Genomic DNA, 9,502 nt, shown 5'->3' with positions numbered 1-9,502 from the left:
TATTTACTAAAAATTGCTTGTGTGATCAGCACTAAAAACCAGTCACTTCATAATATTAAATCTGTTACACGAATTGCATTGACCACATATTCCTTGTGATACGATACCCTACTTGCTCTAACTATTTAGAATAATTAGGTTTTTGATTGACTCAAACGACACATCACCTATGCTTCACGTCAACTCAAAGTGCACGAGAAAAATTACACAACTCATGATTTGGAACTGGGAGCAGTTATTTCAAGATTTGGAGACATTATCTCGTGGAGAATTCTGGTCCACTAGTAAAATGCTTCATTATAAAGAGATTAGAATAATACAATATTTTAACTTCTTCAGCACATTTATTAATTTTTATAACAACTTCTGTCTTTTCTGACCAGCGCGGTGCTGTAATAAATCCTTCCTTTCCAGAAAAATTAGTTGGCTTATAAGCCAAGAGATCCTTATAAGTACAACCGTTAATTTTTCTTGGGTCTCATCATACCATAAGTATATTATTAACTTTCATAAATATTATTTATAATTAAAAAAACCAATTTTACAGTAAAAGAAAATAAACGGGTCTTGGGTCTCATCAAAACCATATAGCTTTTAAACCGGGTTATAACATCTCATTTATTTGTGAAACAATTTATCATCAAAATATAAGTATATTATTAACTTTCATACAATAAAAAAATATAAATTCAAAAAATAAATAAATATTAGAACAAACAATATAAAACAGCCCCCTCGTAATACGGGGGATCAAACCAGTTATATATATAAACGAAGACATAAAATTCATACGTGTCGCGATGTGATCGCACCCCTTTTTTTGAGTCACCAGATTTGCTTGATTTTTAAATGAAGGATTCTCATGCATTTGACCCGAATTCATGGTATGGGTCTTACCAAACCCAGATATTCCTTAAATGAGTTATAACATCTTATTAAATAAAAAAAATATTCTCACCAAATTATTGATGTAAAAATCCTATAAAATAGGATATAATAAAAGTTAATATCTTATTTATTTTAATATATATATATATATATATATATTATTTAAATTAAAAAACCAATTTGATAGTAAAAAAATAAACGGGTCTTGGGTCTTATCAAACCATAAGTATATTATTAACTTTCATAAATATTATTTATAATTAAAAAACCAACTTTATAGTAAAAAATAAATGGGTCTTTGGTCTTATCAAAACCATATAGCTTTTAAACCGTGTTATGACATCTCATTTATCTGCGAAATAATTTATCATCAAACCATAAGTTTATTTATCATTAACTTTCACACAATAAAAAATATATAAATCCAAAAAATAAATAAATATTAGAACAAAAAATATAAAACAACCCCCGTAATACGGGGGATAAAAACTAGTGTTTTATAAATAATAACATCAAATATTTATAACAAAAAAAGAAAAAAATAACTACTAATAACAACAAAATACAAATAAGCAAATACTTATAACAAATTGGTTGTCAATGTATTCATGTTAAGAAGTATTTATATTTGATCTTGAAACTATAAGTCTATTTATATATTTATTATAGGAGATTTGAGAGAATATTAAGAGTATTATAACTTTGTCATTTTAAAGGAACAAAAAAAAGTTTATTTGGCGAGATGTATCTTGTTGTGTCACCTTTAATGTAACTCGTCTCTTATATGAGAAATGCGGTTGCATTTTCTTCATGATAATAGTTATGTCCTTTTTAATTTGTCCTAAACCACATGCTCTTTGTATGTGTTGGGTCATTGATATTAGCCACACTCTTTATTGAATATTGACGGGCATGTCATAAGTTTGACATACATTTTTCTTGGTGAATTTCATATAGGTGAGCAACAACTCAAACAGTGATGTAACCGCGACGATAGACGGATTCCCTAACCATTCCCTAAATCTGTTTTGAAAGAACCGTGGCCTCAACTATCCGACTTCTTCCATGTTTTTTGCACTTTATTTATTTGACTTGTAATCCGTTTTCTAAGTTGCTTTCATACTTTATATTGTATTTTTTTCCCTTTTGAATGTACTTCGTCTCTAAATTGTGAAGAGTATATATACAAGAGTATTATGTAGTGGGTAAACTTCATGTAATTCCAAAGTATGTTAATGCAAATCCATCAATTTCACAATATATAACAAACACTCTCCCTCTCTGAAATCATTTATACAAAGTATCAACAATTTTCTAAAATAGTTTATTAGATACCTCACCTTCAAATTCTAAGACCATATGCATTCACAGAGTGTCAATACCCTAAATAAAACCCAACTACAAGAAATTAATAAACTAGTTACACTTATCCTCCTAATCCCATAGGCATTCATAGAGTAACAAGTTGTCACGTCAATATTTAATACGATTTAAGTTTTAACAAAAAAATAATAAAAAAATGTTTAAAACAGGAGATTGTAGGACTTTACTCTCGAAAGGGTGTCCTTCCAGAAATTCTCAATGGGTAAGGGAAACCCAAAGCCAAAGAGGGGATTTGAAAATAGTTTTCAACCAGCAATTGGCGCGCCTCGATTATTACCTCATTAGCTGAGTCATTGCCCCAAGCTCAAAGATAATCTTAACATTACACCCAACACATAACTTATACATTCAATGCGTTCTTCCATTTTATATACTTCTCCGATGTGGGAATTAGACAATGGTCATTAAATTGAACTCATCCAATCTGTGTTTCTATCCATGATATTATTAAATATCAGCAATCTCAAATTTGATTTCATGAATAAAGAACCCCAAGCTAGCTGGCTAGGCTGCAAATTAAGCGCTCGACTTAGTTTGGCTCGCATTACAACTTATTTGTCATGAGAGCCAAATATATTAGTGATTAAAAATAAAACTTTGCTTAGCTAAATGGCTGAGTATGTAAGTTACGCAAATAAGTGGTAATCAAACTATGACCAACGTTCGGTCCATACCGGAACTGAGAAAATAAGGGTGCCTAATGTAAACAAGACGATCATAGTTGTTAAGGTGTATGCATATGCTCGCCACGGATGCATGCTCGTTCTCATAGCTTCGAATTCAGAAATAAAAGTTGAAACAGTACTCAAACAACCACAAAAACCAAACTGTATGCCTGTAGCCACAATATCAAAATGTTCATCCTTCACCTACACACCACAAAACATATATTAAATTAACATGAAAGATAACTAATAATATGTTAAAGGTGCAACAAAAACATACATATTTCTTCATTGTTGCAAATGTTGCCATAATACACGCGGCGGCTACATTAGCTATCAATGTACCAAAAGGCATCTATTTCAACATTTGTGTTCTTCCTAAGCCTTGACCGTTGAGTCGTGCTAAATAGAACCTGATCCATACACCGATTGGTCCAACAATGCAACCGAGCCATAAGTGGGTTGTACCGCTATCAGTGTTAAAATCTCTTATCAACAATGTCACACTCGCACCCCATAACAACGCGAGTATGGTTACCATCACCACTATTAATATAATTTGACTCGCGGTGCTATATTTTACTTGACATTTGGAACTTAGGTTTGTTCTGTTAAAAGCCCATTTGAGACCCTTAGCGGTCTTCACCCCGAATATGAAGGAATGGGCAACAAGAAATAAACCTGCAAGACCAACCTCGTTGAAATCATGCTATGTTCATCGATCTGTTAAAAAATGGCTCGCGGTTGAGGCTTGCTTGAAAACGAACCGAGCCTGAGCCAAGTTAAGCTCACAGCCTCACTCATTGGCTCACTTGTTAGCTTACTCATTTAAATTAAAGCCCAAATTTTAATAAATATAAAACATAACCAAATTTTAATTTTAATGTGTGTGTGTGTGTGTGTGTGTGTGTGTATATATATATATAAATTCTGTAGATTATAGTTTCTGCATTATAATGTGAATATTAAAAGTATTTATTTTTACATATATTGCAAAATGTTACAAAATCTTATTAAACACTAAACGAGAGCTATGAGTTGGTTGAAGCTTTTGACTAGCTGAGCTCGAGCTCCTCAACATGTCAGCTCGTTAAAATAAACGAATCGAACCCCCCCCCCTGGCTTGGCTCGTTTACAGCCTTATGTTATGTTGAAATGGCATACCTAGTACAGCCCAAGAACACAGAAAACCCAATAACCATAAACACTAAGCTCAAGCATCTTTTGATTCCAACCGCTAAACGTGGTTAGACTTCCCAAATAACCCGTTGTCAGCCCGACAGCTAACTCGGGGGAGAAGTTGGATATATCACCTTTGAACACAACTCCAAACCAACCCATCAAGAATGAACCAACCTTAAATAGCATGATCGAGAATAAAGTAACTACTTGTATGATAGTTTTACATAAAAGTTACACGAAATGTAAAATAACAATACCATATTGAGAGGAAGATCTATATACATATAACTATGATCACTTGTGGCACCAACCACTTGAGGACCAAATAATTTTTCTAGGAGGTACCTTGTATATACCTTCATAATATGTACAGCAAATATTATTATTATTTTTAATTAACCGAATGAATTGCATATAAAACTAAGGTGGTTTACCCCAAGAATGCCGAGTACAGCAAGATGAACACGAGATGACATATATGTCAAGAACCATGGCAACTCGTTTCGTTCCTGCATACACAAATTACCAAATTACCCTTAAAGCGTTGGTACAACTGTACAACAAAACCAACAGTTTGAGTAACACATATAAAACATTAAAACCTACTTCATTATGGTCTTTTTCAAGTAGTGATTTTTTAAAAGAATGCTGTTTAAGAATAGGCAAAGCCATATCTTGTTCACTTCCACTTTTACTATAAAGTGCTCTATCTCCAATGTCTCCTGACTCGGAGATATTGTCTTCATCGATTTCATGCTCGCTCGATCCTAACCGTTTGAAAGATCCACTTATTATGTGTTCTGATTCATTCATTTTACCTTTCTCCTATTGCAACACACATTAATTTAAATAAACCACAGTTTATATAACATATAAGTTATTAGCTATGTCACATGCTGCATTTATGGATTAAAATCAATGATTGGTGCCTGTTGTTGTCTATGCTGGCTGGAGTTTTATCTGTGTTTTCTAATAAATTTTGGAGCCATATGATTTATGTGGCACTCATTCGCTTACGTAAGTTATAAAAATGTCTGTTAAATAGTAACATGTTACATAATATTAGAATTGCTTAATACTCTGCTAAAATATAGAAATTTAAGTTAGTAGCTTTTAGGGTGTGTTTGGGATTTGCTTATTTAAGTGAAAAAGAACTTTTTGTTAAAAGAACTTATAAACTTATGAAATTTTTAAAACAAGTTTTCAAAAAAATGTCCGGATTAGCTTACATGTTAGGGGAAACCAAAATGACTAAAAATGACAATTTTTTTTAAAAGAAGTGTAACGGGTTTTAAAGGTTAGACGGATGTAATAGATAATTCAAACCCATTAAGTTAATAAGTTACATATTCCTAACTTTTCAAAACCCCTTTATTTTGCCTTGTCCAAAAGTTAAAATCCATTAGGTCTTATGGTTTGCCAAACACCTAATACCTCTTATTAACTTTTCAAAAAGTTTATAAGTTATAAGTTGAAGAAAATAAGGAATCCCAAACACCCCCTTAATAAAATCTTAATAAGTTAGTGTTAATATTAATGATAGGATGACAATAGGGTAGCGTTTGGTATGAAGTAACAATAGACAAAATGAAATTAATCATTCTAAAGGAATGAAATAAAACATGTTTGATTATCATTCGTCAATGGAATATATGAATCATTTGGCCAAATGAATGTAATTCCTTTCATATATAACATTTTTCATTCTTTAGTAAGATGTGGTTTTTTATTTCATTCATTCTAGTAATGAAATGGAAAATGCTCAATAATAATGACATTATTATTATTATTATTATTACTACTCCTACTCTTACTGTTATTATTGTTATTTTATCATCATCATTATTATTTTATTATAGTATAGCTATTATTAAATTATTGTTATATTTTTATTACTATATCACATTATCTTATTACTGTTTTATTAATTGACAAAAATATTATGATTGATAGTTCATTATTTAATAAAAAAGTAATAATAAAGTGATGATTCATTTCATTCACATGTGGTAACCAAACACGACAACAGAATAATAATGATTCATTTTATTTCTTTTTTCATTCCATTCCCTTCCCTTGTTCATTCCATTACCTAATACCAAACAAACCCTAGGTATTCCGTATTCAGTTAATAAAAAAAACTATAAAGGCATTCATTGCCAAAAATCAATCAACTAACAAATCTAATTTGATAGAATATATCGAGGATTATTAAGTTGTTTTAGTTTTTTGGCATGGGTACACATTGTGTCGTGTGGAACCCACTTAAATTGTGTCGTGTTTGGGTTGGGTCGACCAGTTTATTATGGGTTCGACTGGGCCTAAAATTTTAAAACCTAAAGTTGTTGGGCCTGCTGCTGGCCCAACTAAGAAACATGCATTGTTGATACAATATCTACTTCTAATGCGTTTGATCTTCTTAATGAACCAAGCGATGCCACCGCACGGATGAACTTTATTTTATGATCATTTTTTATGTTTTCATTAATGGAACGTGTACCGTTCAAAAACAAAAAGATCCATAGGGCTTGATCAGAATTTTAACATCATAATAGCGCTAGAATTTTTTTTTTCACTAGGAATGACAGACCCCCAATCCTAAGGGTACGTCGCCAATTGGTATGTAGCCATCCTTACGTACCGGTTTCAAGTTGTTTTATGACAAAATTAATAAATTTGTAGAGGGACTTTTACGTAGCAAAATTTAACATGTTGAGAGACTTCTACGTAGCAAAATAATTGAGAGACTTTATTTTTTTTAAGAAAAAACAGAAAATATATTGATTTTGTAAGGTATTTGTGTTGTATTAAACTTCCACTTTTAACTCCTGAATGTTGTATGGTCTTAGGGCATTTATTTAATTTTACAAATGATTAAAATTATACTTTTGCCTCTTGAAATAAACTACTAGTTTTGATTTTCGCACATATTTGTTTAGATGATCTATGTATTGTATTCCTATTCCACAATTATGTGATGTTTGAAGCTTGAATATGTCATTAAAATGGCATCTAATATAAAACAACACTTATGATAGTACGTCTTCATAAATTTGGTGACACTCCATATGATTTTATAATTTTCAGCATTTGAAGAGGTAGGTCCCAGCAGAGCCCAGTTGGACCCGCAAGACTCACCTTGAAGAGGGACGTTTGCGCAAGGACCAACTGGTTCCGCAGGACCCACCATGCTCAGAGATGAAGACCTTACGCGCAGTACGCCAGCTGTTCCCGCAGGGAAAGCCTCCCAATGGTGAAGTATCCCGCCTGTCCCCGCAGCTGCGGATACAAGCCATCAGGGAAGGCTACCCGCACTAATAGTAAGGCTACACGCACAAGGCACTAAATAATTCAGTGTCACCTGAAGGAATGAGCAAGGCAGAAATACTCCCGCCCAAATGAGCCAGTCCGTATGCTTCTGGAAGATCTTTTGTACTATACCTGCCAAGGTATGGACAAAATAGACAAGATCTGACCAAAGCAACCCATGAACCAATCACAGGGTGACAGCTCACCGACAACAGTACGAGGAGGAGCATGCTCTAGTACTGTTTGTCACTATTAGCCGCTGCCAACTCACCAACCCTTGTCGTGGCACGCACATAGTCTGCAGTTGGTGGAAAGGGAACAGTACACAGCCGGCCTTGTCACTATCAGCCGCTGCCTACCCACCAACCAGCATGGCACGTGCGTAACCCACAGTTGGTAGAACAGGAATATTATACAGCTGGCTGTACCTGCTTGGAAACCTACCTTCGGCTATAAATACTCCAACACCTTGGAACGGTAGGATCATCTGGTATTTTACCTTCACTAGCTATTTCTCTCAATATACACTTATATTCAGAGCAATCTAGTCTGATTCTCACGCCGGAGGGTGGTCACAAGAAGGAACCCCCCCTTCTCAGTGACGAGCTCACGGTGTTTGTTTTGCAGGTCATCTGAAGAACATCCTTCTTTGCCGGACCTAACCCTCGTGGGAAACATCTATTTAACCCCCAGATTATCCGTAATCTGCCCGTGGTCGATTAGTGTTTCTTCAGCATTTCTATTTTCTTATGAAGCAAGACATGCAAACTACTTGATAGAATAACTTGTAGGTGTCATGCCGTTGACGTCAAAATGGCAATTCAGACATGCTCAGGTGAGATGGTACAAAATCTAAATTCATCATGTAAATAATAATCCTACCTTTATTGTTATTGTGCAAAACAAAATCATGTTTTGAGTGACGATACTCGTAAGGTTGTTTAAATGACTATCTGGGGACTCTTTAAAATTATAGAAAAATCTGACGTATAACTTGTTTCCAAAAAAGTTCATGTACCCGATCAGCTTATTCGAGTAGCCTATATGAAAAATGACCATTTTATTTTTATCCAAGTGCGTTCCTTGACTAGCCCCCCATTTCTAAAAATACACAAAATAACCATCCAAGAATAGCCTGACAACTTGATTAAAATCTGCTATCCAACGGATTATGTAACTATCCACAACCACACACGTGTCACCATAAAAAGTCGGGTCCGACCGTTTCTAAAAAACCGACAGATTTTGCTCAAAACCGAAGAGTTATTAAACAGTCCGTCCGATTGTTTAAAGTTCTATTTCCGTCGAATCCGACTGTTTAAAGTTCGGTTCGGTGGCCAATCTGAAAAGTCGGATTTTTATAAATACGGTTGGATGCCCAATCTTGTTAACAAGTGGAAGAATTTGATCGGGTTACAAATCGGGCAGTTGATTGATGAAAACGGGTGGCCGACGGTTCTTGAAGTGACCATTTTAAGAATTTTCAAAACAAATGGCTAGTCTTGACACCTATTTGGTTAAAATGATCATTTTGAAGATTTTCTTGTAGCTAGCTTAAATATTATACTGTACCATTATTAATATTTGAATTACCTACGGTACTACACATATATAATATGCTCAGGAAGCATGTTGCATGTCAAGATGTCATGATCTATTTCTTTGTTTTATTTATTTTGGAATCGTTATTAAATGTCTATTCGACATAGATAATAATAATAATAATAATAATAATAATAATAAATTTAATGAAGATAATACTATGTGTGTATACCAAACAAAACACTCAGTTTTTAACTTTTCATCCACACCATAAAACGGGTGTAAGATATTTTACTCACTAGCCCCATGCCCTTTTCATTTATTCGTTTTATTACCTCTGACCTATTAAAAAACCCATGAGCATATATATTAGGTGGACCCGTGCAGCTGTATATGACTATAAGTAAATAAGTATACAATATTAATATGCCACCAAAACTCAAGCAAACAGAACTCACCTCTTATTCATTTGTGTCATTTTCTATTCAATAATTACTTTCGTTTTTTTTTTTCAAATATTTGAAATTTATAGT

General features: G+C 33.4%; 1 non-coding gene and 1 pseudogene across 2 annotated transcripts; both read right to left on the bottom strand.

Annotated features, from left to right (window-relative positions):
* Positions 1-2,430: 2,430 nt before the first annotated feature.
* Positions 2,431-2,583, bottom strand: LOC143605442 (U4 spliceosomal RNA). Its single transcript, XR_013148537.1, has one exon. It is a non-coding gene; the product is annotated as a U4 spliceosomal RNA (small nuclear RNA).
* A 217-nt stretch (positions 2,584-2,800) lies between these two features.
* On the bottom strand, positions 2,801-5,120 carry LOC143605440 (fluoride export protein 1-like; annotated as a pseudogene). The gene is made up of 6 exons (XR_013148536.1): positions 4,725-5,120; positions 4,553-4,627; positions 4,376-4,474; positions 4,101-4,292; positions 3,217-3,630; positions 2,801-3,140 (listed from the first exon to the last, which is right to left on the bottom strand). The product of XR_013148536.1 is annotated as a fluoride export protein 1-like (transcript).
* Positions 5,121-9,502: the final 4,382 nt, after the last annotated feature.

The sequence above is a fragment of the Bidens hawaiensis genome, unplaced genomic scaffold (genome assembly GCF_021521415.1).
Source record: "Bidens hawaiensis isolate Kalapana, Puna unplaced genomic scaffold, B.hawaiensis_p1.1 tig00069390_1, whole genome shotgun sequence".
Taxonomy (NCBI): domain Eukaryota; kingdom Viridiplantae; phylum Streptophyta; class Magnoliopsida; order Asterales; family Asteraceae; genus Bidens; species Bidens hawaiensis.
Note: the sequence above shows the minus strand (reverse complement) of the source record. Positions and strands in the feature narration are given on the sequence as shown.